This window comes from Pleurodeles waltl, chromosome 2_1 (assembly GCF_031143425.1).
Source record: "Pleurodeles waltl isolate 20211129_DDA chromosome 2_1, aPleWal1.hap1.20221129, whole genome shotgun sequence".
Classification (NCBI taxonomy): Eukaryota; Metazoa; Chordata; class Amphibia; order Caudata; family Salamandridae; genus Pleurodeles; species Pleurodeles waltl.
In genome coordinates, this window is record NC_090438.1 from 203,285,350 (window position 1) to 203,311,229 (window position 25,880).

Genomic DNA, 25,880 nt, shown 5'->3' on the forward strand with positions numbered 1-25,880 from the left:
AATACTGAAGATGTGAAGGAAAGTCCTGTACCACGCAAGGAACCTGTGAGGAACTGAAGGCGGTGGACAGTCCACCCATTGCTGACTCCCACCAGCTCAGCTCCTCTCTTTCTGTCTTCTCGAGTCTCCCGTCTCTATTGTTGTCCTATTCTATTCCCTCTTCATTTGTTACTATCTTGCAGGAAATTATCCACCCTAACCGCTCGTCTTTGTATAATTACTGATACTACGTTCTCTCTTTAACATTTGCTGCGTTCTCATGATTTCTACCCCCTTGTTAGGTTGCCCGAGCTCGAAATGAGAGGAAATTGACTTTCACTTCTTTTATTTTTATAGTTCTATCGTTCCAGTTGTTTTTTTACATCCAGGTTTCCTGTCCCAATTCTCTCCCTTTTGTTGTTAAAGCATAACTTTTCATTTTCAAAGTGTATTTCATAGTCATAGACGCTAATTGCTTCATTTGAGCTCCAGCGGATCTGGGAGGCATGGGTAATTTGGTCAGAAACTTCCACGGTACCACACGCCACTATCACTCCATGACAGAGTTCTACTACCTTCTCTTGCCACATATTGTATCCTTTTAGTTGGTCATGTCAGTCGTGTTTAGGCTGGTGCCCTCATCTCTAATCTCATCTTCCCTCTCAGTTTCTCTCTTTCAACTTATTTTTCCACTACTTTGAATGCTGCTCCCTACTTATTACTTCTTTCCTGTCTCTTTTACCCTCACCTACCTCTTCTAGTTTCCTTTATATCTTTCTTCTCTAACCTTTCCCTTCTCCCTCGTCCTTACCATCTAGGTTCTCGCTTAATCACTCCCCTAACTCTCCAGTTATCTTCACATTCATCCTACATAACTTCCTCTTTCATGTGTTTCTTTCTATTCCCTTTTCCGTGCATCTTCATGTCTTCTCAAGGGCACTACTGTATTTTCTGTCACTTGTGCCGTCCTTATAGATCATCCTCCTCCACGTTACTTGGCCTGGAAAGTACGAACTGGGCTTGTAATTCATTTAATACTAAGACCACTCTGTCTAGTCAAGCCACTATACAGCTGTGTATTATGATTTCCACAATGACTAAGCGAAAGACCTATTTACAAAAAAATGAATTCCACTGGTGATGGACTGAATGCTTGTGGTCTTTCTGAAAAGTGAGTTATTTTATATGTTTGTGATTCAGTGTGGTTCTACTGACTAGCCTTAGTTGTGTGTATTGATTCTGACTTGCCTAACATTGCCAGCCACTATGTTTCTTAGCTTCCTTAGCTTTGGCTGTTGTACTACCGTGATCACAATTCGCGTTCACTGAATTGATGTGGAGGTGCGCACTCCTGACGCATTTTAGCACTAGGACTGCAAAACTTAGGAACTACCTCATAATCATCCGATGCACCGAAAATTTACAAAAGTGATTTTTTTTTTTGTGATTTCCCAAAAAATTTATTAGTTGGTGATTGGACATACTGAAAGATGAAACTTGTTCTACTAGACCCTGGACACAAGTGAAAAAAAAACAACAGCATGCCTTACTTCCTAGAGTTAGTAAAGTAGCCCTTCATTTTAAGGATGCAGAGTGAAGAGTTATCCAAAATAAACATTACGCAGGTCATCTGGCTTCTTAAAGTCTAATCTGTCCGTGAACACCTGTGAACTGGAGCCATCATTGATTCATTTATGTTAGGTGATTGCAGTTAGTGGGTACTGGCACTCATTTTTGGAGACTGGGCTTATCTTTTATCATAAGATTTTGACACACAGCAAGAGAAGGAAGGCAAAAAAGAGACAAAGATGTAGGACAAAAAGGTAGAAATCCATTAATGATAGAACAAAGCAGCAATGGAAATGAACCTGCAAGAGTGAGATAAAGAGATACAAAATGTAGTGGTGGGGGAAGAAAAAAGTATAAACCCAGGTCAACAATCCCAGCATTTGACTGTGTACTCCTAAAAGCAACTTTGGGCCATGCGTTTATTATTAGTACTATTTTTTTTTTTTTTTTTTTACAAATTAGGCACTGGGAGCCATGCTAAAAGGTGTACTCACCCCAAGTTCCCGCTACGCATTACTGATACATTTTTTCCAAACAGCTGAAAAAAGACTGAATGAATCCATAATACTAAATCGAGATTGATGAGTCACACAGGGCAAGGCTGGGCTTCTTGACAGTATTCCAGCTCACAGGCAGTGGGAGCTGTTCAGTGAATAGTCACGTTCGACCCCTGCCTTCCGCGCCATATTCGTAGAGCCCAACACCTTCCGCGTTATCCGCTTCTTATTTCTGAACCCTTGTCGGCACTTGATAGCATCACCGTCTCTTATGTTCCTGCTAATCTTAAGTACTGACAACCCATTAAGCACATAATTCTGATAATGGGACGCTGTTCACATCCTTGGAACAATAATCTGGTTGAATGGCGAGATTAGACTCCCTCTAGTACATTAAGTTGTGGAGAGAGGATTATTTCATGTGTACTTTGCCTGGTTTTTGTTTTCGAGAGAAAAGCCTAAACGTGAAATGAAATCCGGCCTTTGAACATGCTCAGCATTTGCATCTAAAAAACTAATCACTGCATCAAGAAGCGCCCGCTAATGACTTCTCAGCAGTGCTTCATTATGTTCTGGCAAGAATGGAAGTGGCATCCGCAACTGGCAGTGTCGCGGGGCGGGAGACCAAAGCCAGCGAAGGCTAAAAAAACAATAAGAAATGACTTATTGAGGAACCAGTGGATGGACTTGTGAAGATGGGATAGGGCATGGTTACCAACCTCGGGAACTCATGCACCCCTACCCGTCACCTGAGAAACTGCATCTCTCATTGCTTGCACCATCCATAACCCCACATTATCAATATCGCTACTCAAAAGGACACTGATGTGCTAGGATAGGGCAACGATGATACCTCAACACTGGCACTTCCAAGGATGGAATTGATAAAAACTGCTATGGTTAGTTAAGTTAACAGTCCAGGCTCCACATGTTCCCATGCAAGGTGCATAGCTTTTTCATTAATTGTCCCAACTGCAGCTTGTCTGGTTCTGCCTCAACATCTTACAGTGGACATTTCCACCTATGGTTCTTGCCTGGTTCAGGCACCTTGCTTCTTATCTCGTGGTGGCTGGCCTATATTTAGAGCGGTGGGGCGGGCAAAATATGGGTTATATAAAAATAATTTAAAAAGCGGCACTTACTTTTCTGACTTGCTGCAAAATGTCCTCCTCCCTCGAGTGTCTGCTCTCCTCGGAGCTCGGACCAAGGAAACTGCACTACCCAATCCAGGCGCTGCTCTCATGCTGATAAACACCTTGACAGAAGCGTAAGGATTGGGGGGAGCAGCCTCTCCCAGCGCTCTTGAGCGCTGGAGGCTTGTGCTTTCTATAATCCAGCTGTCTAAGACATGGGTTAGAGAAGTTTAAAATTCACGTTTGGCTGTCTGTCGCAAGACAGCCGGCCAAAGGGACATACGCACTTTAAACGTAAGCGCACAGCTCCCTGATGCCACTCAGCAGAAACCGACCCGTCCTGACACTCGATTTTGGACTCTTCGGGCCATGTAGCGAGATCCATCTTTGGACGTATTGTTAATAAAATATGCTTCACCTTGAAGGCCTTGTGCCTGAGGCACAGGGTCTTGAACATAATCCTTTTTAATGCTGGGGCAACAGTGCAGGAGTGATGTGGGCAACAGATACGCGTGAAATTCAGAGGAGAGTTGCATACCTGCAATTTCTTGTAAAAAGTTCACCATTTGATGCCACAACGGAGAAAACAAGCTGCCCTTGGAAGGGGGACGGGGCCTAGGAATTGGCCGTGGGAACACCTATGCTTTCCCATATGTCTTTGGAGGCTGTTAACCCTAAAGTGGTTTAGGAGGGTCCACAGATGTCACGCACAAGCTGCAAACCTATTCTCTGCATGGCTTCCAGCTGACCTTACTGTTCACAAAGTGATGGGGTCTCTTCATAGGGTGGCCTTGAAGCTAGTATTGATACTTTGTGACACATTAAGATGGCAGGTCTGGAGGTTGTGAAGATAGAAAAAGAAGGAAAGTTGTAAACTAGTGAAGAGGATGACTGAGGAAACTGAAAGGCTTGGTGAGAAAACATAAAGCGAGAGAAATTAGAAAAGACGGGGAAAGAGAGAAAGTTGTAGAATCAGATGAAAGAGAAGACATTGGACAAAGAAAGACTACAAGTAGTCTAGAGGCTACTATAATGAGCCTAAGAAGAGAGTCGTCCAAATGTAAACAGTCATGCAAAAAGGATGAGTTAAACATGTTTAGACTGCTAACAAGCATAAAATCTGAACAAAAAGTAAATGATTCGCAAAGAAAATATTTGGAACGAGGAGTCACAATATAAGAGTCCTGGGACGGTAAGATGGGCGAGTACAACATTTCTGATTGAAATGTCACTGCTCCTAAGAAATGAATCCATATTCTTGAACTCACCTCTGAAAGTGACCCTGTCCTTGAAGCCGGGTGATGCTGGATCCCATCTGTGCTGCAGCTTCTCCCTCCCAGTTAACAAGTGCTTGCTGTGGACAGGCACCTCTGAGCATCTTAGACATACCTGGAAGAAGAGAATGAAATGTCCTGCCAGGTGGCCCGGATGCTCCTGCAGAGCTTGTCTTGCTTGTCCTGCACATTAGACATCCCACACCAGCGGGCAATGAGACCAACGTCCAAATGCTGGACTGGTCCACAGAAACAGGACGCAAGGCCACTTCACGTGGTCTCTTGGGTGGAAAACTTCATAACCTTACAGGGAAGTGACAGCCCACTCAGTGGTCCTATCAACACTCCGGACAGCCTACTTCAGATCAAGAATTACAAATAAAACGTTGCAAAACGGAATGTTCTCAAAACGGAACGTTCATAGGGGAGATACATTTTATATCAAGTCGAATGGATACGTGAAAACACACATGGTTATTTCTAGCAGTGTGGGCATTCATTAAGAGCACTTTATACACCGCAGCAGAGATCTCCAGGCACCACAGCCAACACCCCAGCAAGGGCCAAAGCAGAAATTACACCCTGGTTCAATAACCACGTTTGCAGGTATTTTCTAAACTTCACACTTTCATAAAGGCAGAGAAACGAAACCATTTAGACATAAATTATTCAGTGGCTATCTGATTCCTGAGAGTTACGTGGTGCACTCAGACCTGCAGCTATGGCCGCCGTGGCACCCTTCCACAGACGGGAGATGTGAAAATGCGTGTTTACGCTAAGATGCAGCATCTATGACAGCGCTTCAACGTCTCGCAGGGGTAGTAAGCGCTATATAGATCCAAGTAGATGGTGGCCTGCCAAGCACTGCCGCTGCGCGTGCCATGAAGTGCCACCCCCAGCCCTCCCGTCTTCTAGCAGAGCTTTAACTTGCCAAGCAGCCCATACTTAGTTCACTTTCAGGCTCTCAGCGGCTACTTCTGCAAGGTCTGAGTATCCTGACCCGAGGGGGGAAGGCGAGGGGGCGGTGGAGTCGGGGGCGTTGGGAACAGATTAATTCCAAATCTGAATGGGCCCAGCAGGGAATGAAAGCGGCTAAATCATTTGCGAGAATGCGCACTTCTCCCCACCCCGTCCTGCCCCTTTGATCGCAGCGCATCTCGAGCTCTTGTGATTAATGGGGTGATAGAGGAAGTCATGGGACATTCTTTTGGGAGAAAAAAAGTGACTTATCTCAAGCGAGAACTTTGCCTCTCAGACAATAAACGACATTATTCCCCAAATACCAACAGATCTCGCGTATAAATACAACCCTGTGTTGCATAAAATATACAGCAAGGTCAAATTAGCCACGGAATAAAAATGAAAGGGACTTTCAGGATCACTCGGTGGTTAAGACGGCCCGCTGGTGCACAAAGGCGCTGCCTGGCCTATTCTAGTGGCCTGACAAGGAGGCCCTCTGTAAACGAAAACCTCTATAGATTGTGCCTGGACACATGTGCGCCACTCCTCAATACATGCCTGCTCGCACAGCATCCGTGTACAAGCATGCTGAGTGTGCAGGAAATGCCTCCCCCGCGCTGGTGCACTGAACTATCCAAAAGGCGAGCCGAAGCGCTAAGAAACTACGCACAAAATAAATTGGTTTGCACACGGTGGTGGACATTAGTGGTTCCCTTCGACATTAACATATTTCCCTAACTTAGATCTGCTTTGAAAAAGAAAAACAATTGTGAGAAAATACAGGTCGGACAGCTGTGTGAAAACTGTCATCACTATGTCTTGCGAAGAACACGACTGAGATCCCGTTTTGACAAACTGATTGATTAGCAAGAGCTTTTCCATTACACCACACGATGCCAGAGGTAGCTTCAGGGCATCCAGAGAGACATTTTCCAAATTCAACTTAAATAAATCTCTTTGACTTTGCAAATATTTAAGCCAGGTCATCTTAAACATCAGAAGTAGCCACTGAATGTAAAACTGAATTTCTAAACATAGTTTTGGATAAGTGACGTCTGAACTTGCTACTTACCCAGTAATGATAAGACTTTGTGTGGTTTCAAACACCCGTGTGAGTCACACCAGCAAGGATCCCACACCACACAATATTGCACCATGTGCTCCCGACAGCAGGATGTCTGTCCAATTCCTAACACAGTCATCAAATACACAAATGGTTTGAGATCTAGACATTCTAAGCCATAGAGATAACCTGTCAATTACACTTCTGCTTCTTTAATTGTGACACATTTAAGAGAATGCAGACCCAAACCATGTAAGATCAAAGGCACACACGCTCTACTGAAAGTTGGCCCTGCATAAGGAGAATAAAACAAGAGATGTCGACTTCAGTTCAGGTACGTCCTTCCTCGACCACAGGACTAGGGTTGCCACCTTTCCAGGAAAAAAGATCTCGGCCATTTGTTGTTGTTTAAAGAGCCTGCAGAGACCTGGACGTAATACTAAATAGAGCTGTGAAAAAAACATTGTATGTATTCATTTGTAACATACCTTTTCTGTCTTTCTTTACTTTAATTATTCCTCGTTGATTGTTAATGCAGCTCTAGAACACATTTAAAAGTATTTTGTATTTACATTTGCTGTTTGATTAATGTACAGATGGAAGCTAAAAAAAACGTATGTGTGTGATTTTGCTTCTTTTGGTACCCACCACAACATCAAAATGCCAGTGGTGCCGGTAGGAAACCTGTCAGGTGGCATCCCTACACAGGCCTCAGTATGCTCTGCGGGTACGTTGGCGGAGTGCCTACTGTCTTGTTGATTCCTCGTAACAGAAGGAACACGACAAAACAGTATTTGCTATCTGCACTCACCAGTCCTGCATCTGCTCACAACCATGACACCTCTAGCCATGTATAATAATAAAATGATGTGGCTGCTCAGTGGTAATAAGGTATTACGTTTGAGTAGTGATGTCATAATGCTTGTTGCCAGAGACACCAGCCAAGGTGAAAGGCTGGTTACCAAGCATATTACAACTACAGTTTAAACAATGTTCCTTCTTATGATCTGTTTTTCATAAATGAACAGTGATCAGCATAGATAAGAAATTTATAGCAACATAAATTTTTTTTTATATGCTAAAGTTTTTTACGGGATAGAATCTATGTGTTACTGCTCATTCTGAGCTTCAGCCTTTTTCATTTAGTTTACAATAAACTGACTATAATATGTTTCTACAACGAATCAGTAAGGGCTTTGTAGTGTGTGTAATTTTGCACTAAAGATTCTGACTTTATTCTTTATGCCTGCAACCCTAATTGAGGTCTCTGCCAAACTTTTTATCCAGACACATGAGATTATTGATGGGGCTTGGTCTGATTATTGCAGAGCTGAACATTGCCAAACACTGGGGAGCAAGAGATCCACAGGCCCTGAGATCCTGGACAAAGGATACGGATATGGATTGGTGCATGCTTGCAGATAAACAGATGTATGAAAGCAGAGGATGCCCCTGGAAATGGGAAGTGGGGCTAAAACGACAGTTCTATTGAGGAACATACATAATTATATAAGGCAAAATGTAGGTAGTCAAATGGGACAACAAGGGGCACGATGAGTGGCCAAGCTCTAGGGTGGCATATTCCCCACTGAAATAAAAAGGTTTGTATTCGACTCCTAATTTGTAATGAGGTTGGTGACTGGTTGTTGTATTCTGTTCATAAAACACAATAAAATATTTTAAAAAATGCCTGCAACCATGCTATTTATCTTATATTCCAGAGCAAGCAGCATGGATTTATGTGGTTTATGAGATGGTTTATGGTGTGACTAGCTATTATAAGGTATAATATACCGTCTGCTGTGCATTACAAGTATTTCACAAGCCACTCCACAGCTGCATAAAGGAATCTGGTCTTGTTTCCGTTCATCTGTATGGTCATAAACTCCTCAGTTACTGGCAATGTTCTTATAATGTACAGCAATCCAAACTTTATCCATTTAACAACAACAGCAAAAATAATAGTAATAGTAATAAAAACGATAAAGTGCCCCTTGCTGTACACGGTAAGTACATTGCAAGTCACCAAGAACTTCCAAAACCATATAGAGGAACGAAGCCTAAGGCCAAGTTCCATTATAAGATTGTGGAACTCCGAGGTGAATTGCAATATCCTCATCATGTACCCCAGGGGGTACTTTATCCCATATAATACATGCTCATATTATCCCCTTTCCCACAAACAACTTAAAATCTTGGTGCACAGCTCTTCATATGAAAGACAGAGCATGGTTACATCCACGAAGAACAAAAATAGAAGTTCTAGTGCACAATTAAACACATCAGAAACCTACTAGATATTTTTCCAAGAAGATATTACAAATAGTTCAATACACATCAGTTTTTTTTGTAAAAAGCCACAGTAGCTTGGAATGTGTAGAAATATGCAGATAGATTCTAGCTCCTCTCTAATTATCTATGGAGTGCAAAAATTTAACTTTCTCTATGCTTGTCATTGTAAGCTAGAAAAATAGGGCAGAAGAAAGAAAAGCAACATTCAGTTTCCCTTGCATTAAACAACTGCTTCCTGACCTTCCTTTCACCTCGGCTGCAGGCTCTGGCAGCAGGCATAGTGATGTCAGAACTCGACTGTAATAACTTATAATAGTCCAGTTCTAACGTCTTTTGTTTATCATCAGCGACTGGATGCGTCACAAGATGGCAATTATAAAGAAATATGTTTATACAGGCTTAACAGAACCCATGTATAATAAAGAAATTAAAGGCAAGTGTTTATACAGGGAGTGCAGAATCCCATGTATTATGATAAAAGTTATAATCATAATAAACGCATGTTAATAAAAACAAAACAATATTTAAAATAACAATAACAGCACAACAACATGTACATGTTTTATACAACATATAAAACCTACAGTGCCACTCAAACACTAGAACATATATTTGTTCCTCTGTATCTAGTGGTATCCTTCGTAAGTCGAGGGGATGAAATGCTGAGCTAGCCTCGTTGCTATGCACGCTTGACATCTCCAAGCAACACAACTGTCTACACCATTCACGTTAACCCACTCAGCTGTCTTTCTAACCCTATCCAAACAACAAGCCTGCAGGGTATTCGAACAGGGCGAACAGTCGCCTGCTGTGCTATGCAGTTCGTTTTGCAATTAAAAAGATGTGCCTGGGCTTTGTGCAATCGCAGCACAAACCTTTGCCATGAATTAAACCCCCTCTCCGACATCAGATTTAAGGGAACGGACTGTCTAATTTAAAGAGTAGCTGGTGGTTTCAGGGGAATTACACGGTGCAGAGTGTAATCCTGCGTATGAAACATCGCTGCAATACCTGCTATCGAGCACGCGTTTGCTTGTTCCTCGATTCATCACTGAACTCTGAATCATCCCCGTTTTTCGGCACTGACTGACGTGCAGAAAAAAAACAGCAAATGAAACCTTCCTTTCTTCTTCAAATTCAGAAGCAGAGACAATGGCAGTTCCTGTTTACAGTCACTTCTTTGTTTCCCCGCCCACACTCATGAATTTTCGCCAAAATGCCCAGAAAGTTAGGCTTAACTTCATTACATGTAGGAGAAGGGAATGTATCTGTCTATCCATCCATCGCTGTAAGAGATAGCCTTTTCACAATTACCTGTATCTTATTTACACAGAGGAGCACATCAGCGGGAACTTCCTCCAGATAAAGTAACGTGAACTGCTGCCTGCCCCCTCTCGTGTGCTATAAATTATTACAACCATCGAGCACTGGATGTTGGCAGAGCGTATGCAAATCCAGGAAGTGCAGAATGTCATGGTGAATCCTCAGACTGGCCACGTGCACCTGTTTGGTGAAGGCAACACAAAGCTCTGCGCAGGCGCAAAGGCCGCAGCCATGCCAGATGTGCAAGCAATCCAAGAGTTAAAGGTTCACACAGCAGATCTAAATGGGACTCGTGACAGTCGATATCGTCGATTGTTGCAGCTCCCGTGGTCCAGTGGTGTACACCTCACACGATATGTGCCAAGATCGGGTTGTAATGGCATCGATTTGTTGGCATCGACAAGAAGCAAACTTGTTTCTGCCCCTGTGCTGCCTCACAGCTATGTTTCATCCCACAATGACGAGATAAAGACTACCTTATCATTGGTGGTAACGAGAAGCTTGAACACTTCAACATGTCCAGTTGCCTGCCACGTTTCCATGGCCACTGTAAAAATACTGCCATCTGTCATAGTGAGAGGGGCACATCTAACGTCCATTTGGGTTTACCCTTGTCACATCACGGGTCTTCTGTAAGCCATAGTGTTGCGTCTCTAGATGTCTGGACTGATAAAATCAGCCAAATTATCTGTTTTATCCAATGAAAACTACTATTTACCACTAATTATAACACTGAAGTAAGGAATTTAATTAAAAGGTGCCTTAAACAGTAAGGTTAAACACATCTGTCACAGCCACATCCGAATTAATATATGAGACACGTCGGCTTACTATTCACTAGGTGGGGCCTTGTTTGCTGAATTTCAAGTTACTCTTATTTTGTGTAACTTGATAAAGCTCAGGTTTATCCAATTTGATGCCAGAGACTGTAATGCAAATTTGCCAACTCATGGTGCCACTATGTCTCACACGATATCGGCTCCCTTCATACAGTCACGGTGAAGACCCAATATCCCAAAGTAGCAGAGAAACCGACCTGGAAACCTCTGCACTGGGTGGCTTTCCAGCTGTCTGTGGAGGCTCTAAGCAGCTGATGCACACTAAGAGGCATGAAAACAGCCCAGTGCCTCAGTGGCAGTCTCTGGAAGCTTGTGGGGGTTTTTTTTTGGAGGAGGGGGTGGTTTGGTCAGGTGAGGGGGCACAAGTGCCTCTCATCATGAACTCTGCTCCCTCCGAGGCCCCTTTCCTCCTTAGAGTGATTTTTTTTTTTACATACGTAGGTCTGGTAATGCATGTCACTAGGATAAATCCCCTTAAACTATTTTTGGCTCGGGCTAAAATCAATAATTGATTAGCGGGACACACCCACAAGCCTTCACCCCCACACACATACTCTCACACACGAACCCAACACCACCAGTCTACACATGTGCATGCACACACGCACACTCACACACACACATTACTTTGGCCAAGTGCCCAACACGAGGCATGCCTGCCTGTCAAAAGAGATTCCGTGTTTCAGTGTGGCATGTTGGCAAACATGCCACACATAGAAAGACATGTCTTTACCCTCACATAAATATTTCAGAGTACATTTTTCTAGCATTTCAACTCAATATCTAGTGAAAGTATGTTAAATAAAACATGGTCAGTGGGCACTTCACTTTACTGAGTTAACCTTCAAAAATCTATAAAACAGGCATATGTTTGCCAAAAACCCCACCAAATATACCTCCCTAAATACTTAAGCAGTCTGGCTGTTGAGATTTGTATAGCAGGAATTTAATTTCTAACTTTTACATCTCTACTTGATGCCACCTTCTAAGGACTCTGCCTCAAAATATGATTGTTTATTTGTCACAATCTTCTTGGTATCAGGCAACGTTTAACAAAGGTAGGGCCTAGTCCTGGCTATGCAGTTATGTTTGCCAAGTTAGAAGACTTTAAGGTTTAATGTGCTGAAGGTCGAGCTCGAGGCCTGGAGGTTTTTCCTATCACAATGTAGCTCTAAGGGGTGCCTAACAATGTACAGAACTGTCCAGCAGTGTGTTAGACACCTGTCATCCATAGTTAATGAAATCATCCTATTGCAGCCAGTGCAATGCTATCGGATCTGTTAATCAGCCCACTTTGTAGTGACTGCCCCCCCATCCCCCTTAAGGATGCTGGGATAGCCTTACTGTGAAGAAAGAAAACACAAGCAAACTGAAGTGGCCTCTCCATCTTGCACGCTGTAACAAACATTCACTGGCAAAGGCGAGAAAGAGACTAACTGTAGAAAGATGAAGGAAACATTGTGATGCCAATGTACGTCTGTTCTTGGACACAGCCTTAGGTCTTTGCACAGCATTATGCTTTCATTTCAGGCACACTAGCCTGCCTTTATCCTAGACTAATACAGTACCGCTGTGCCAGTGCCACCACCCCTCGCGGAACATTACACACTTCTTGGAGTCACATACACTGGCCGCCTCAATTCTTTTGTCAGAGGATCCGACTTGTACCATCCCAAGCTGTTTAGGTCCTGCTACACTGTGAGTTGCCCAGAGGATCTGTTCCTATTTAATATATTTACAGCTTAGTCATTCTACTGGTGCTCTTCTGGGCAGAGATTAGGGCCTGAATGGTAGAAGTTGGTTAAAGTAAAATACTAAAAAGTCCAAATTATGCTGGTAACCTTTGGCCACAGTTCAACTGACATGATGCACACTTACTGGTATGTACGCTGTGAAAGAAGACAGATGGGATTAGGAAATCCTGCACTTTGGAATGCATGGGGTTTAAACTGAGAAGAGAGCTACAATTGGTCAATCCTTCCTCTGCCCCAAAAGCTGCTATAGGCACTTTCACTGCTAACCGCCAAAAAGCTTTCTAAATGCTTTGTTTGCCTACATAACCACCTGGGGATGACCATGCTACTGGATCACTGATCCTATCTACAGGCCAACAAAGCAGACCACAATGATGCCAAATCACACAGCAAAACTGGTAACATGAAATCCTAGATGTACCAGAACTTAAAACTCCTCAGCTGTGATATAAGGCCAAATATGTTCTTACCCACACCATATCCGAAATGGAAAACACTCACATACACTGGAAGCCTTCTCACTTTCTGTATTTTGAATATTAATTTATGTTTACAAATATTTTGTATGAGAATGTAGCCCTTGGGGTAGTCTAATAATGGGGGCATTTGGAGAGCTGCCCCACAATATTTGGAAAGGGGGCAGTGGAGAGTGACAGGTTGACCTGCAACTCTTCCACTGCAGAGTCTGACAGCAAGTGTAGTTCTTTGTCCACACCATGGTGACTTTGCAGTTTTAATGCTTTCTTATGGAGAAATGGCAATATAACCCCTTGAAATATGGAATGAGCAATATCACTTTGGTCTCTACTGGAAACGCTACCAGGTTTATTCTTGATTTTGCTGCACATTAGAGACTTAGTCTAGTTCTGATTTTGCCTACTATTCTGCATTCTTCCTATCTGTGAGAGCCTTCATGGCAATGACTTTATGCATTTAAATGAGAATTGCTGCATGTGCATTTTATTATCTCTGTATCCTTTCTTTTGAATTTTGTAATAAGCCTTCATGTTTTTCTCCAAGTTCCACTTTGAACTCACTTTTTTAGACAGTCCTTTCTTGATTTGACTGTATTTTGAAATGCTGTTTTGAACCTTGTCTCTGAGACACATTGCATCAAGATTTGCGGTTCATGTCTCCAATTCACCCAACTCCTGGGTATACCATTAAGCTGTAAAATTTAGAGGTACAGTGTGCCCCACTGCCAAGACCTTGACATGGCTTGTGTGCCCAAATTGCTGGTGCTGAATTTAGAGAGGTAAATTAGCTTATCATGGTTTTGGGCATAGTGATGGGACGGTGTTCGCGCTGTGAAAGTATGTCTATATGATGGTAGTGTACCATATTTTTAATAGGCATACTGAGTCCAATCTAAGACCCTGAAGTACTAACATATTTTAAAAGGTTGAGTCAAGCGATGGAGGTGGAGAATGCCAACAGGTGCTCGCACATCAGCAACAAGTATACCGGATGTATGATCAAAAAATAGTCATTTATGTGAACAACATAGTGGTGGGTGCCAGGCTAGCCAAAACACCTGCCACCACAGGCGTCAGAGGGCCACACACTAAGGAGTGGATGGTTGCCTATATAACAAGAGAAGAGTGGCCAGGGCACACCTGTATCGTAGATCCAGATAATGTTGATGACCACATGTAACAAAAAGTCCATACAGCAAAACAGCCAACACGTGTTTCGTCTTCAAGACTTTGTATAGGCTTATCATGGCCACCACTGATCTCTCCAGCGCTAATTGACTTCACCTAGAGATCCATGACCACCATCAGTTTGTTTAATGCTTCAACCGTATCCATATATACGTTGCACACATCCAAAGCCTAGACAAAGTCTTGAAGACGAAACACGTGTTGGCAGTTTTGCTGTATGGACTTTTTGTTACATGTGGACATCTGATTGTAACTCTGACCATTTATTATCATCTGGCTGTTCTGGATACATGGACATACTGTACAACGTAGTCTTTGTGATTGAAACTCTGACTACCTACTTGCATCTACAATAAATTCCTATACATCATCTTTCCTGACCGGACATCTACTTAATTCCTGAACATTATCTGGATCTACAATATGGGTGTGCCCTGGCCACTCTTCTCTTGCTATATTTTAAAAGGTTCTTCACATAACTGCGTGTAAAATCTTTGGTTTTTAGTTAATGTCTTTAAGGAAATTTGCTGTAAAATGTACTGCTTGACACCATTTTTCAAAAAAATGTTCCCATAGGGCACACTCATCCACCCACTAAGATGACGTGTAAGGGGTTAGACTTGCTCGCTTCAAATTGGGGTAAGCATTTACATCCTATTGGTTTCAAAGTTCAACGGCCGCCACTGGAAGCATATCGACTATATCCGTGAAAGGATGAAACGCAAAACAAGATTGGTGAGACTGAAATGAGAAAGGAAAAATGCACAAAACATATTATGAATAATACAGAATTGTTGAGCCAATATAGGATTAAGTCCACCATACATAAATGATTGACAGAAACCACAAAGCAGCCACATCAGAACACGTGGCACGGAGGTGAATACCAGCAGAACTGCCAAAGATAGTTGCGCTAGAGCTTGTAGCCTTATGATGGGCAAACAAAGACCAAAGGAACCTGGAAAGGTAGAAACAGCAACAAAGACCATGTTTAAATATAAATAGGAAAATCAGCCCATTTTAAGGCTAGTCATTATAGATAAAAGCATATCGTGGTGGATGATCAGAAACATGAATCAAGAAAAAAAAAAAATTATGCAGCTTAATGAGAGACTCCAGTTCTAGTCCATACAAAAGACGAGGTACGTTAAAAAGCATTGAAACGTGACTGAGGTTGATCAACAGTGCTGCAAACAGCTCAGCGATAGATAGATGGTACAGCAGGATGAGAAGTGGAGTCAGTTTCGAAGAAAAAGAGGTGACAACTGTGTCCCCTGTTAGGGTGCCACAGGGATCTATCCTCTGCAGAGGACAGATGCATTATCATGGTATTGAGACCCCAAAAGGATTTAAAAAGTAGCCATTACTTAGAAATGTTGGAGGATACCAGCTTTGGTCCACTTTGCGTGCAATGTGGACTTGGTTTGAGGGGACCCCTTGAGGAACCTTCCCTAAGTGCCATCAGATTGCACGGAAAAACTGCACACGGGATGAAATGCAAAGGTAATTAAAAAAAAAAGGATAGGGAAATCGTAAGCATGTTGGCAAACTACGGAGAGGGCTTTTCCCTTTCGAATCATCCTGAGAAGCAACTATAGAATCTCTATTCAAGGACACTTGCTCTAGAGCTCCTCCGTTTTCATCTAAAAATGTTTGCTAACTTTCAATGGGGCTAAACGGTGCCATTTAAGGGGAGGGAGTTATTATTTTTGCACGATAGGTTTGGCACGGCTCAGCATGGAAAATTGCAAAAGGGCAATAAACTCACGAAAAAAAACAGGAAGCAAAATGCAGATTAACACAGGTGCAAAGGGGTACATTTGATACAATCTGAATCTTTTTTACTTATTTTCAAAAAGGGTTTAGTGGAAATCGAGATAGAAAATACACAACACAACTTAAGCAAAACAACATTTAGCAAATAGGAACAATCTTAAAATCCTATACAAAAAAAGTATCTAGATGCGAACAAATCCAATCAGATACTGTTTGAAAAAAAGCATGTTTTCCCCTAATATTTGTGACTTCTTGGCAGTAAAACCAGTTATGCAACTCGGCGAGATAAGCACTCACACCTGGCAGTGCTCTCGTGTCTGAATCCTTCCAGGTCCGGCTCAGGGCCTCATCGCCCGTGATACTATGAGTACCACCACGCTGGATAATAATAACACGTCACGGGGCTACAGTTCTGCGCAAGTGCTCTATTAAAGGGCTATTTCGTCTGTTCTGTCTGCACGCGCCAGCCTTGTAACTTTTCACGGCGCCCATCCTCGGTGACGCTTGTGCGCGGACGACGGGGCCTGGACGCAGCCATAAACAGGCGCAGCCGAATAATCGTGAAGGGAGATGTTTCCACATCAGCGGGGAGAAGTGGGCGGGCGAGGAAAGGTCAGACTCCAAGCTAACATGCATTTCCTTTAGTAGCTGTGACTCATCGCCAACAAACCCCGTTCACCTGTTTTAAAGCGCCGACTTCGCCCGGAGGCTGTTCCTTCTCTTCCAACGTGCTGCTTTCCCTTGAAAGCCTTTCCGTGAGGAAAAAAAATCTCATTTTCTTTATCTTCAGAATGTTAATCGGTGTTTTTCCCTCACAAACGCCTTAATAATTAAACGTATACGTTAGATCTTTCCTCACGGATAAAATACGATGAAGTGTCTTTTTGTGGCCAAATGCGCGTGCCGTACCCTTCCGCCGACCTGCGCCAACGTCTGGACCACACTAACCACATGCTGTACAGTATCGTGTCATGTATGTCTGTGGTTCCCAACCTTGTGACTTCTGTGGATCCCCACTTGATCATTACTAGAACCCGAGGGCCCCCACTGAATCATTATTGGAATCCAGGTACCCCCAGCCCCCTGAGTCATTACTGGAAGCCGGGGACCCCAACCTAAACATTGTTGATGATTTGAAGCACAAAACAATGTACCAAAAAAAATGCAGAAACAAGCATTCATCAAACTCAAATGAGACCACGTTTTATTTAATTTGCAAACAAATATAAATTAAAAAAAAATGTTATTTTAATAGGAAGGTTAGAGCATTTATAAATTCAATTGAAGCCACACATCATCCAGACTATATTCTGTTTAATGAACCTGCACTGCTACCACAAATCCCAGGATACTAATTACATTTTTAGCCTCCAATTTCAAATTTCTTGACATTTACAATACATTTTAAAATGTTCAATTGTACACTTAGCCACTTTATTTATATAGACTTTATTCATCCGTTAATATTATTTAATTTTCTAAGCAGTTGAGGACCTGAGAAGGCTTCGTGGACCCCCCAGAGGTCTCCGGACCACAGGCTGGGAACCACTGATGTATATAATTCTTCGGCGCCTTGTGTTCTTGTTATTATGTAAAGCATTCATCTGCTCTCCGGGGTCAGGTCCGCCCAACAGACAATAAAATAAATGAAAGCCACTGCTGTAGGCTGTGAGAGCACGGAGCCCCTTTTTGGAACTGATCAATAAGACTGACTATTTTGAGCTCTGCCTGCAGCAGGCACTCAATGCGCTGCCCCTTCTGGTCTCCGGGTGTTCCACATGTGGAGATAATTCAAATATACCAGTCTTTTAGTAAGGCATTTATCAAGGGAGATGGATTTAGAAGATTAGAGAAAACATCATTCAAGGAGGTGGACCTGGGGGTGCTTTAGCATGTTGTACATCTACATTGGATCCTGCCTAATCCTTAAGTGGTTCATCAAGACACGCAGAGAGAATGGGGCTAGAGGCTCTAAGGGCCTCCCCGAAGAGGGTTTCATGAAATCATTTGTGGTTCTATATAGCGCTTACAAGGACCAGGCCTAGACAACATCAGAGCACTTTACATAGTCACATAGGACCCAGAAGCAAATGACATAGAACAGAAAAAACAACAAAATGTTCAAAGTTGACAGATCACAACGAATGATAAAAATAAATAGATGAATTTGTCTAATTAAACGCAGTGCTTTAAATGTGCACGTACTGTCTGGTACTGAGTACCTGCACTTCTTTTTTTCCAAAAAGTATGGTACCTGCACTTCTCAGCATGGCTGCCATACATACCTTTAATGGGAAATTAGCAGCAACAAACAGGTACTCTAAATAGTGAGTACCTGCACTTACATAATTCCATATAAAACACTGATTAAATGTACAGCAAGTTATAGTGTAGGTTAGCTGAGAGTTCACGGTGTCTGTGAGAAAGCTTAGCATCTTTTCCACAGAAATAAAGCGTTCATGTGATTTAAGATTGGTCAAAAGTAGTTAAATAATTTAAGTAAATTCCTTTCTATTCTTTTCAACGTGCCAATTAAGCCTGTGTTCCCTTTCAGAATCATTTAGGAATATTTTAGAAAGCTCTAAAATACATGTTAAGCGATAAATGTCTCTAAAACAAAATTTATGGTACTAAGAGGTCGAACACAAACTGTGGCAAGGGTCAAAATGGGTGGTGCTATTCTTGAGCAAACTAATGAATTTACATATCTGGGTGTGCATTTTAGTGATCATTTTAGTTGGAAACCCCAGATTGATATCCAAGCACTCAAACATGTTCAACTAGGCGGTGCCCTTCTTAAGGAACATAAAATATCATTTACCCGCCCGATGTCCCCACTTATGGAAATCTATGGGTCAAAAATTCTTCCCTCAGTCTTGTATGGGGCAGAGCTTTGGGGTTATAGCAATCTGGACCGACTGACGTTGGCCCAAAACAGATCTACAAGAGGGGCGGTTGGTCTTCCGAGATCATCCCCACGTATCCCGCTCCTTTATGACCTTGGGCTCCAACCGGTGGAAGATCAAGCCAGATTTCGGCCCTTGGCCTTCTGGCGGAGGTTGTGGTCTACCCCAGAGCTGTTATTATATGCAAAAGCATGCCTCGAGGTAAGGGACACCCTAGGATCCGATAAGATTGGTTGGTTTAAGGGTGTTAGAACCACCCTTTGTGACATGGGTCTAGGTGCCCTTTGGCTCAACCCAGACTCAGTTACTTTTCCTTCAAAAAAAGAGCTGAAACAATTATATTGGGAATGGGTGGTAGGCATAAGACACTCATCCCTTATAGGTAGTTCCCTTACAACAACATTTGTACACGTGAAAGATGCCTCTGCAATTGAAAAGTACTGGGATGTTATCACAAAACCTATGGACCGCAAATTATATCACCAAGTTAGAGTGGGCTCAATACCATTAAGGTGTTTAACCTCAACCTGGGGCACTGGAGGCCCAGATAAATGCCCATTGTGTACAGAAATGCGGGAAAATGTGAGCCATTTGTTTTTTGTCTGTCCATTCTATGCTGCCCCAAGGAAGAAGTGGTTGGTACCCCTATGCAAAAGTCTGGGCACACAATCGGCTGAGACTGCTTGTAGGATCCTTAAAACTGATCTTTCCCCTACTACATCTATAGGGGTGGCCAAATTCCTGGGGTGGGCATGGATAATCCGTTCTGAATTACTAAAACAGCTACATGTTTTAGATAAGTAAACTATCTTGAATTTTAGAACTGAGTTTTTAAAGTAATGTACTCCCTTTTTTTTTAATTTGTCATAATATTTAACAAATGATGCATTAGATAGTTTTAATACGTTTTTAGTAGCTTTTATGAAATATTGTATTTATTGTTATAATCATTAGCACTGATAATTTTATAAGTATTATGATGTGTAGCATGTCTTTTATGATGAAATATCGAATAAAGACTTCATTGAATTGATATCTTCTTGTGTCTGCTGTTTCTGTTTTCAATTTAAATGTAAAAGGTGTAAAATACTGACTTTCATTGATTTTTTCATTTTTGCCATCTGACTTGATGTAAAAATACCGCTCATGTCACAAAATGCTGTATTCTCAGATACTATGTTCTCTCATATTATGCATCGTGCACAATGACTTGCTAAAATGACCCTCCAAAATATGTCATGCGTTCCCAACTGACCTCATTTCAGAAAGGAATCCGTTGAACCAGACGATTTGTTTAGGGAGTGGGGCGGGTGTGGAGAAGGGCAGACCTACCTCAACAGTCTGCACCCTCTTGTATTTGGCCAGAAGGGTGCTATCATTAAACTAGTGGGTTCATTTTTACGGTGACATGATAGGTGTAAAAAGCTTATGGCCAGCACAACTGGAATTATACGATGTTGCTGCTGTGACGTTTTCCAAATTTGTATGGATTTGCCACATTTGCCATCTAATCAATCATCTGCCGCATAATCTACAGACCTCGGCAAAAAAAACGGTTTCTAGCTCAAACGAATCAAAAGTCACAAACAATGCTGCAACCCCTCCTGCCACGCTCTTGTAGTTCCTATTTCTGTATTTGTGCGACAAAATGGTACCAGTGAGGTGAAACCTTTGCCCAGACAGTGTTAACATGTGTAACAATTAAAAAATAATGAATACCATCACAAAATGTGCCATCATTACACTGCATAATCTGCTTTTCTTTTTACATAATTTAGTTGTCCCGTGCCGCATAATTTAAATTGCCCTGTTTATGGCTGGGCAGCTACGTCGCTAACCACCGGAACTTTGGGGCGCCGCACCACCCACGCTCAGCGGCGGAGTAGGGGGTTTCCTTGTGGGTTACACCACGAAGGGAGGGGGTGATGACATAGTGACCGACAGGAAAGCATCCTAAGGAGGGCGGTTATTATTGTCGAGAGTATCGAAGGAAGCTCAAAGCTTGAAGGAACCGTAGAAGGAGCGCAGGCTGTCAGCAGCCACATCAGCGCCTGTCACCACAGAGACCTACACGCTGTCATACTCACTAATTGCCGAATAAACATCACGTCTTTACATGCTCATGTGTTGTGTACGTTGAAACATCTCTCACTTTCTCCATGTCTCTCTATTTTTCCACACTCGTTTTTTCATGTTCAGCGTCTGTACTGCTCGGAGAAGAAAAAAAATTCCGCCTAAAAGCCTTCGGTGTGTGTCACAACAGCTGCTCCCCTCCCAGTGTTCCTCTGTCTGCTGGAGGGATCACATTTCATGTCTTTTGTGCGTTTCCTGCACCGGCAACCACTCACATTCCACATCCCCACAAAGCTGCCTGCCTTCAAAAATACTACATATTACAACGAAGAGGCAGTCTGCCTTCTCTCCACAAAGGACTAGGCGCGTGTACCTATGGACACACTGGCACACGCGCGCAAAGATACCGGGACAGAGAGGCACGTTGCTATTTAAATACACACTTACACAAACAGTTCCAGAGAAACATGCAAAATACCCATCCATGCACCCACAATAACCATATCTACGATAGATCAGGAAAGCTATCCAGATATGCATATGCGCTGGCACATAAACACACAAACGCACACACACACACACACACAGTGTCACTTGCAAAGAGACACACACTTCATAATTACAGCCAAACAGACACATCCTTGCCACACCATACGCGTGAGTGCGCAAACATACACACACCCACACACACACTGTCACTTGCAAAGAGACACACACTCCATAATTACAGCCAAACAGACACATCCTTGCCACACCATACGCGTGAGTGCGCAAACATACACACACCCACACACACACTGTCACTTGCAAAGAGACACACACTCCATAATTACAGCCAGACACATCCTTACCACACCACACGTGTGAGTGCGCAAACATACACACACACACACACACTCACACACACACTGTCACTTGCAAAGAGACACACACCACTCCATAATTACAGCCAAACAGACACATCCTTACCACACCACACGTGTGAGTGCGCAAACATACACATACACACACACTCACACACACACACTGTCACTTGCAAAGAGACACACACTCCATAATTACAGCCAAACAGAACATCCTTACAACACCACACGTGTGAGTGCGCAAACATACACACACACACTCCTTGACAACTAGGCACAAACCTCGGCATATAAGCACGTGCTAGGGCATGCGCTCACACAGACACACAGTCACGGTGGTGCTTGCTAACATGTTCCCTGAAAACATTTAACAAAGACAATGCATATAAGTCTAGACAAAAACTAGACGCTAAAAAGGATTGGCAATAGAACGTGATGGCCCTGATTACTGGTGTGCGGCAATGATGTGTGACCAGAAGTAACACTGAAGCTGGTGTCCTAGCACATACATCCAGCTTTGAGTGTATGCCCACATATAGGGAATAACAGCAGGAACCAGAATTACCAAATTATAATCCGCATTTGGTGTCGTCATTTCAGGGGCAAATCCACTTCCGCTTAGCCCTTGCTGTTGGCATGAGGAGACAGCATGGGTTACAGAAAGGCTGAGGCTCACAGGGAGGAGTGTCCCCCTGCAAACTCCATGCTCCCAGAGGGGTGAGGGTGGGTGCTGAGAGCCATAACCTTGCTGTGTTTGAGTCCCATGTAACTTTCAAGGCCAGATTTTCGGGCCAGTACATTGGGGTCCGTTTGTCTCACACCCGAGAAATCCAGGTGAGGGAACACTGGGCCGATTATAACTGGGCGCAGTGTTATTCCTCCCACACACACGGCTCCGCCTACTTTATAATCTGGCCATATGTGGCTCCACAATGCAACATAGTGTTTCACTGTAGTCCACACCCTAATTTCAGAAGAATCAAGCACATAAAGTATTAATTAACCCTCTTCAAAGAGTGCATAAAAGTGCAGCTATCTCAGTATTAAAGCTCTAGACATGCTGTTTATCTGAGTGTAAAATATGCAGAACGTCAACTCTTTCTATGTTCGAATTATTTCTTGTTATGTGCGGTCTGAGTGCTGCCTGGAACCTGGACAAGAGCATCAGTTCAGTATCTCGATTTGCTCCAGCGGATCTGCTACAAAGTAACTGCTGGCTGAAACCAGGGCAACTGTGCCCATAGCAATTGTGTCTTCACTTCTACAGATATTCATCCTGTGGCAACCCTGCAATAACTACCATATCCCACTCGCCTGGCCACCATTCAGAAGGCAGACAACCTCTCATTGTAAAGAAGCAGAGGGCCTTAGTTACACAACTATGGAATCAGGCCACATCCCCAGACAGTATGAAAACTAACACCTTGCAGATGTGGACTTCGGGGACGGGGAGGAGGAACTACTTATTCAAGGGCAGGCACTTCTTATCAAGAAGTCAACTAACATACATCTTTAGTAGTAGTTCCTTCTGCAGCATCTGGACATCCATCAGCTAATTTTATTTAATATATATGTTGATCAACCTATAGGTAGGGTTTCAGTTGACACAATTAAAACAAATGTGTTATGAACTATATGGACCCAGAAACCGGGAGAAACTGATCTTGGGATGCTTCGGTTTCAGTTCAAGGAGGACCTAGGCCTGGCAGTTTTGCTGGACTGTTCCTAATGCAGCAGGGTCAAGACTAGTTTGCATATGGCCGGCTCCAAACTGAGGTGGCATGATGTGAAAAATAACGATGGACACGGATGCAGGCCTGATTAGTTACCAGTGGTTGAGATTAATTCAAGAATTTTACTCGTGACTTTTTTGTATACTTCAGTAAGACGCCACAGATTAACCAATGCCATAGTTTCCTGGAGGACCGACGGGTACCACTATCATGCACATGGGGGAACTTCTTGTTCCAATTCGAGGGACAACCAGAAATAATCTGTGGCATGCATTAGACATACATTTTTTTGTATGGTATGCCACGAAAAGTGCCCAATGGAGCTCTCCTTGGCTGGATTATCTTTGGCCCAGCACCATGAGTACACCATTAAACAGTACTACCCTTTTCAATTGCACTCAGTATTCCCACTAGCTATTTGAAACCCCAAAACAGCTCACACAATAATAGCTCCTATTTCTGCTCCCTCCAGAAACTTGACCAAAATTGCTAATTATCAAACACAGTGAAGTAATTCCAACAGAAATGCAAAAAAGACAACTGCAATACTGACACCAATGGTACATCAGGAAAAGGCAATACATTGGACTACAGAAGACCATTGCCATGGGTATTCACTGATGGTCCTCGATGCCCGAAATCAGTCCGGCATTCATGGTTTCCACGATTAATTTTCATGCGGTAACCTGGCATACAAGTAATATTAATGAGGACCTTTGCACATTCATTGGTCATACTATAAACGTGCCCTGGCCTCCATGATCACTAAAGGAATACTGCAGTCATGAAGAGCGGAAGCCCTAAGACACAGATGCTCATCAGTAGGCCAGTTCTACCTACTCTTTCTGAAATGGTACAGTTCACCACTGGTTATCTGAAATGTCTGGCAAGAAAGTCCCACTGCATCAGAATACATTTGCACGTCTACTCTACGGTCGCCTCCTGACACACAGATATGCTCAGCGATTTGTCGTTCAACTATAGTTCAATACTGATTGGTACCTAATTGCATCAATTTTTCTTCTGAGAGTCAAATTAGTGTATTGATCTTTTGGAAATGGGGTGTGAATGCAGGTTAAGATTCAAATTATAGATACAAATATTCAGTGCGACCACTTTTTTGTTACAAATGTCAATAATAATTTAATTGCCTGTGGGTCATGCGGAATTTAGAGCGGCAGAATGGAAAGACATAAGAATGAGAGAAAGGGAGAAGAGCAGGGAAAAGGGGAAATGTAAACATATTCTAAATTTTCTAGATGCTATATAAATCTCCACCAAATCTTGGTCATCCGCTTTACGGTGAGATATAAACTTTAATAAAAAATAATTAAAATTATTTAAAAAGCTAAATTATGTTTTGTGTTATGGAAATATTACTTCGCAAAACCCTACTGGACTGTGTATGACCTTTTGAATGGATACTGTATATGTAAAAAGTGTGCTGTTTGCACTGGATTTAACACAAACCCTCTAACACACACAAATACAGACTCAGTCACACACATGCACACACACGCACATAGGCACAAATATCAGGAGTCAAAGAAGTGTGTGCGCTCACACGCGCACACACAAGCACACCCACACCCACACAAATTTCAGCACAGTGCAATACACTACCAATAGCGGCAAAATGAACTTCAAGAATATTGCTCACTGCAAGTTCGAAAGATTTAATTGTTCGATGTTAACATGACCTAATGCCACACATGTCAAGAATAGCTTGTTGATTATATTTGTTTAGCTCAAGTTTGTAGTTTGGTCAGGGGATAAGTGTTTTTACAACAATTATCTGTAGTAAAACACCGATTTTTAATGGTCTAAAATCTTTTCTGCCCTTGATTTTCCATGGTGCATAACGATACATTTCTCGAAATAGGCTGTGTCCATGCAGGATTGTTTCATGACACACACGCTTACTTAGGTGCGAGGTAGGAGCTTGCCATGTATACACGTGCACATTAACCAGATTGCTGCACTGGTACAATGGGAGGTTAAGTGCGCCCCACGTTAGCAAAGAGCTACATGGTTACCCAACAGATGCACACACCGCCTGCGTCTGAAACAAGCATTATGGTTAAGATCTATCGTTTCAGGCAACTTTGTTCTATTCACTCTAAGAGTGTATGTTCTGGATAAATCAATATTTTGATGGCATATGGCAACACAAGGGTGAGGG

The 25,880-nt window shown here is 42.7% G+C and overlaps 1 protein-coding gene across 4 annotated transcripts in view; it reads right to left on the minus strand.

The window, feature by feature from the left end:
- The window catches only part of MAMLD1 (mastermind like domain containing 1), a 245,932-nt gene that overhangs the window by 90,114 nt on the left and 129,938 nt on the right, over nt 1-25,880 (minus strand). The window lies entirely within an intron of this gene.